General features: G+C 43.5%; 2 long non-coding RNA genes across 3 annotated transcripts in view; one reads left to right on the top strand and one right to left on the bottom strand.

Moving 5' to 3' along the window:
- Window positions 1–422: 422 nt before the first annotated feature.
- On the top strand, window positions 423–5411 carry LOC109367623. Of its 2 annotated transcripts, none has more exons than XR_002114851.1 (3): window positions 423–841; window positions 4545–4613; window positions 4969–5411. It is a non-coding gene; the product is annotated as an uncharacterized LOC109367623 (long non-coding RNA). The 2 variants fall into 2 exon arrangements; XR_004159795.1 differs by lacking the exon at window positions 4545–4613 and adding an exon at window positions 1001–1084.
- Window positions 2369–6104, bottom strand: part of LOC109367622 — a 14971-nt gene continuing 11235 nt past the window's right edge. Inside the window, exon 3 of the long non-coding RNA XR_002114849.1 lies at window positions 2369–2624. This is a non-coding gene — a long non-coding RNA (uncharacterized LOC109367622). The remainder of the gene's footprint in view (window positions 2625–6104) is intronic.

The following is a 6104-nucleotide window of genomic DNA, read 5'->3' as shown; positions in this document are numbered from 1 at the left end:
AAAAAAAAGTAGTCAATTCAAAGCACTTCTCCCTGCTTCTCATCCCATTAACTTTCAGATAGTTTCATTTTTTTGTCATATCTCTCGGTTGCTGGGAACATCCAGAGGAAAATTTGGCCAGGTCACACTATTCTGATGATGTAATAGTATTGAACTTACTAAAAACTTGCACAAAAGTTGTCCAGGAAATCTATGGCTGAAACAGGACACACAGCTGATGGGGTTTGCCAATGCTAGAATGCTGCCCTGAAATGCTTCTGGGAAACTGCTTAGGATAACTCAATCCAAGCCCTCCACCTCATTATGATAGACAACAGCTGATGGTCTCAGGGCATCAGACCAAATTAAGCTGAAGGGGTGTTCTGCTCTTCATCACTTCCATCATATCAGTCTGAAATAATTCATGGGTGAGGGGGAAAAAAAAAAAAGAAAAAGTGTAGTAATCAGGATAACAGAAATAAAGGGTATGGAAGAACAAAAGGTCATGGGTAGAGTAATACAGGATGCCCAAATGCGTGGGAGTTACCTAGCAGAAGAGGAGGCTGTTGGATAAAGCGGTCATAATCCCATAGGGATGCTCACTGGTGACCAAACAGTCCACACTGTTCTGGGGGACCAGGGACAGGATGTCAGTGGTCACAGAGAAACAGCGGGGAAAGCCAGGTCCTTCAGAGAGATTCCTGCAGGAGAGGCATTGAGGAGGGAATGAAGCAGATTAAACCCAGATGTTCACTGGGTTTTCCAGCCATTTACTTCTCCTACTTCTCATCCCTGACTCTTTTATCCCTGGAAGAACAGATCTCCAGGCCACGGGAGACCCAGCCATGAGACACCACTCGATGTGAGTAGCTGGAGAGAACTTCTTCTCACCTGATCACAGAGGGGCACAGTTATTTCAAAGTCATTCATGTGGCAAGCCATACGCTTCAGTAAAAGTCAGCCCTAGCTCATCAAGTCCAGTCCAAAATTTAAGAGCAACAATCAGGTGTTCTGCTTACAGGGTGCTGAGACAGCAGAGCTGTTGGCCTCTGCCAGAGCTGCGCTGCGCAGGGCTTGCTATGTTCAGGTGGTTCGTACATATAAGGTAATGTACTTCTCTTGTTCCAAGTATGTTTATCTTGGATTTACATTGTTACCAGATGAAGTATACAGCTGTAGGACTTGACTTCAGCGGGACTACTCGTATGTAAATAGTGACAAAACTGTTTAGCAGATGAGGCCTAATTAAGCAAGAATCAGTCATACATTTTCCCCTCTCTCAGACAAAAGAATGTGAAGAATACTGGAGGAGCATTGCTGGAAGGTCCTGGTGCCTTGAACCAACCCACCAAACACAACCAAATCCCAAGTGAGCTGCAAACATTCATTCCCTGGCTTAAAGCACCGGGCAAAAGCAGCGAGCTGTTATTTGTTGGCTTTTTCCACATACTCAAAGCGTGCAGCTGGCTGTCCTGCTAAGCACAGGCTGGAAGGCTTTTCACAGCCTCCTTGCACTTACTGCTCCTTCAGAGATCATCGGGAAAGCGTCTCAAACCCCGGCGCTGGCAATCCGAGCAGAATCAGATGCTAACAGTATCTGTCAACTTGAAGGAGATGCTTCTGAAACAAGAGCCATATTGCATCATCGCTGCTGTGAAACGTGGCTGCCAGCATCTCTACGTGCCAGCACGCTCATGGCGTGCTTGAAAGAAAGGTCCCACGGGGTCGGTGTGTGCTGGGTTGGCTGGTAACCTCCTGCCTCTGCAGCAGGCGGGTTTGGCACTGCCTGCCGCTGCCCGGAGGGGAAATACCATCCTCCCAGCATGCTTTTAGGGTTGCCTCCCATAAAGCGCTAATGATCTATGCCTGATTTCCTCCTCCTGCAAATTATCCTGTTCTGATATCTCCATCTTCTCCATGATCTTCGTGCTGCAGACGTTAGCAATCCCTTCCTCCTCCCTCCCTGGAATAGTTTTCCTTTCTTCCAAGCCCACTCGTCTTCAAACCGCTCCCAATTGCGTATTTTCACGCCGGTAACATGCAGATGAACATCGTAGTCATGATCCCACTCAGATACTGAACAAGCCTCCCACCAATGCTCAGTCCTCCTTTAAAGCACCAGAACATTACATTTTGCTTTCCGTCTCCTCGAAATACCAGGAAATCCTATGGAGTAGGCAGGCTGCATCGAGTGCGTCTCACGGTTGCACCCTCAGGTGGACAGTGAGCAACACGCACTCACCAAGAGCACATTGGCACGGGGCGACGGCTTCTCCCCAGCACAGCAGTAACTCAGGAACTTCTCAGAAAGATCTCAAGTTGTGGCAAGCTCACCTTTATGCTTGGTAAAACCAAGGGAGAGACTCAAGTGTGGCTTGAGCTCAGTATCCCTAGGAAAGCTATAAGTCAGCTAGGTTCCCACCATCCCAGTGCTGGGTGCCTTGGACATTGCTCTCATGCTACGGAGAGCAGCAGCAAAGCTGGAATAGTTTTCCTTCAGCTACTTTTGTTATTTATGGAGAAGGTGTGATTCAAGACAACTTCTAGAATTAAACATCCCTGCTTTGCTTTTTCTCAGACTACCACTGATGCAAATGCAGTTCAGGCTATATCTCGTCTGCTTGTGTAGCACTCACTTAGGTTAGCTGCAAAAGACAGAAGATGAGATAAATGTAATGGAAACTATTGGCCCACGTAAGTTCTCCTGGATGACCTGAGCAAAATGAGCCACTGGGTATCTCTTACTAGAATAAAACCAGAGATAGGGAGAGAAATCAGAACCTGGAGAAAAAAGAAACATGACAGCCGTAATCTGTTACTATTGCAACCTGATTACTGGGTGCTTTGACATACTGGGAGACACTTTCCTTCTCCAATGAAGAATGCATTTCACTTCATGTAACCCCAGGGGAAGTATTTGCCGACAGACCAACCTTTTAAACTGACTCTCTTCATGTTGTTCACATTCTTTTTGCTCAAAAAGAGCAAAAAGGCACTGTGAACTTGGGGGAAAAAAAAAGATACACCTCACCACATTTTTAAATGCTGTTTGGTATAGCCCTGAGTTAGGGGAGAACTTTAGCACTTCCAGAACAAAGGGGGATTTGTCTTAATTGTACTTATAAGTAAAAAGTAAACACACACTTCAGTTCCTTTATAAGCTAATGTTTAAAAGGAAACTATCTCCAAAACTATATTAATCTACTTCTTTGCAGTCAAATACCCTATCAGCTTGAATGGGAGTTCTCTGTAACAGCTGTGTTTTTGAACCTCATTCAGTGTGATGGAGATGTGTTATTGTTAAGAACAAAATAGCTGTCGAAGGAACTATACATGGAGTTAGCAGCCAGCACCAGGAATTAGGTGTGTATCATGCAAGAATTACTGAGGAGTGCTGGAGAATTCTGTCTAAGAGCAACCCTTGACTTTGTTTCTGCATTTATATGATGAACTTTTTCAAATGTAGCTGCGTTACCTTTAACTCCTCCGTGTAAAAAAGGAAGAAGCAAGATGACAATGGAGGATGATGGGAACAGGGAAACAGCAACGTAGGAGAAAAGCACTCTAAAAGATGATAGAAAATAGAACTGGACTGTTAGGAGGTCACCACTGGACCAAGGGTAATTAGTAAAGTAATAACCTCCATCTAGGCTCTAGCACTGAGGAAAAAAAAAAAAAAAGAGGGAAAAAAAAAAGAAAAAACAACAAAAAACCAGTTCCCATACCAACTAGACTTGTAATTGACCGGGATATTTTTATCCTATCATTCTGTGACTAAAACGACAAACAAATTCTCCCATGAGATGATATTCACAACAGTCAGGAAATAGTGTTAAAGTTGACCTAAATAAATAAAGCTTTCCCTGCATAGGAATTCCTGCAAGGATCCTTTAACACAAGGTCTTTTCAAAACATTCACTGCAAAGTGCATGCAAACCCCTGGGGGCAACTCACCTACCAGACACCACAGCCTTACCATCTCTATTTGGTGAGGCCGGGAGCTTCAGAAACAGGTTTTGGGGTGAGAACATAGAGGCCAAGCCAGAAAGTCCCCCATCCTGGTGGTAGACCCGGCAGTCACAGCAGAGACATGTTTTCACATAGGAAATGTTATTTTACAGAGTTATGTGCAGGTTTGAGCTCGGGGCTGTTGGCACACACAAAGCCTTGTGTACATCTGATGTCTTTCAGGGATTTGCATGATGCTCTGTGCCTCACGTGGTGTCTGTTACACCTGCTTAGCTTTTTGATAGGGTCGTTCACTGCTGTTACCGAGAGCAATTCCACACTCAACATGGTACATCTCTTTAGATGCATTGTTTATTGAGGTGAATTTTATCTCCTGTTCTTAATCACTGTGACGCGGCAGAGTTGGGGTTTGAACTCTTTCCAAAAATCAAACTGCTCAAAGATAGGGGCAAGCCTAAGGGAAGACTTTGTGCAAACTTAGTCAAGATTTTATCGTAAAGGCGTCAAACCCAGCAGCGTTAAAGACTGCTGGTAAAAATACTGCTGCTTCCTGTACTTGCTATTTGCATCACACGTTGGTTTTGCTCACTTTGCAGCACCCTTCCTGTTGCTCCAGAGGGGATGAAAAACCAGCTTCTGCATTTCCAAGACTAAGAGCCAGACTGGTATAAAAGCAACATTATTTCCTCTGCCTGCTCACCTTAAGGAATATGGAGTCATTAAGGCTCGAGAAGACCACTAAGATCCCGAAGTCCAACTCCAGCCCATCCCCACCGTGCCCAATAACCATTCTCACAGTATCGCATCTCCACGTTTTTTTAAACACCTTTAGGGACTGTGACTCCACCACCTCCCTGGGCAGCCTGTTCCAATGCCTCACCACTCCTTCTGAGAGGTTTTTCCTAATATGCAACCTGAACTTCCCCTGGAACAACTTAAAGATATTCTCTCTCGTCCTATCACTCGTTTCCTGGGAACAGAGGCCGATCACCACCTTGCTCTTCTCCATACGTTCCATAGGTTGATGTCTGCCATACACACTGCACATGCCAAGCCTTTGAGTGTGCAGATGCCACTGGGAATCGGACCCCTTCAGCCACTCAAGTCCTTTCATCGCCTCTACTAGAGCTGAATTAAATACAATCTATACCTATCCCCTTCCACTTTCTTTTATGATGTCTTCTTCTAGTCTCATTGCTCCTCGTAGGAGCTGAAGGTTTTGTTTGTGACCCAGGGTATTTTATTAAAGAAGTATATCCAGAAGTGTTCCTAACACTGAACAGTGCAAAAACGGCATGATTGCTTTTAGTGCCTCTCATTGAACAGAAAATATTTTAATAACCCAAAAGACTCTTCAGTGAACAGTGCTCAATTTATAGCATATTTAAATATTTCTACATTTGGTACCCCAAGATTGAATTCCAATACTTTTTTTTTTTTGTATCTCTAAGCATTTTAATATGCTTCTGGGAACACTTACCTTTTATGATGAAAACAATATTTTCTAACATAAAGCGGTGATTTCTGCTTAAGTGCAACCATATGTATCTTAGGGCAAGGGCTTTTGGTTCTAAATAACTGCTTAACGTTAAGGATCTTTCTTAATGGAAATGTCACAGACTACTATATACTAGCCTTCTTGGAGAAACAAAGATGAAACAGAGAGCAACATAGCATCAGTAGTTAAGAATAAATACTTTGAAGCACGACTGCAAATTGAGATTTTCAGTAGAATCTGTTTAAATTGAGGGATATGAGAAAAATACAAATCTACTTGATTTAATGGACCTGTTTCTCTTGTATAGGCTAGATCATGTCCTGTTTTAGTTTCCCAATCTGATTATTGGTTGATGATCACACTGCTAAACCTAATTCCACAGAACGATGCAAATAATTTATGCGCCAGTCCGTATGTCATACAGTCCTCATCACATCCAACTATGGTGTGCAGTGCAAAGCCCTCAGATCCTTCATAAATGTGAACTAATCTTTATGGCTTCGAAGGAACTTTTCATGACAGTCTTACTGTTCTATTCAAAGAGAATAACTGGGGCAGAGAGCACTTAAGCTGACTGTAAATGACTGATTATTGCAACTCTGAGCAGTTTACCCACAATAAGGTCAAGATTTGGCAGTCCCAACACTTTTTTTTTTTT

The sequence above is a fragment of the Meleagris gallopavo genome, chromosome 5, assembly GCF_000146605.3.
Source record: "Meleagris gallopavo isolate NT-WF06-2002-E0010 breed Aviagen turkey brand Nicholas breeding stock chromosome 5, Turkey_5.1, whole genome shotgun sequence".
Taxonomy (NCBI): domain Eukaryota; kingdom Metazoa; phylum Chordata; class Aves; order Galliformes; family Phasianidae; genus Meleagris; species Meleagris gallopavo.
Note: the sequence above shows the minus strand (reverse complement) of the source record. Positions and strands in the feature narration are given on the sequence as shown.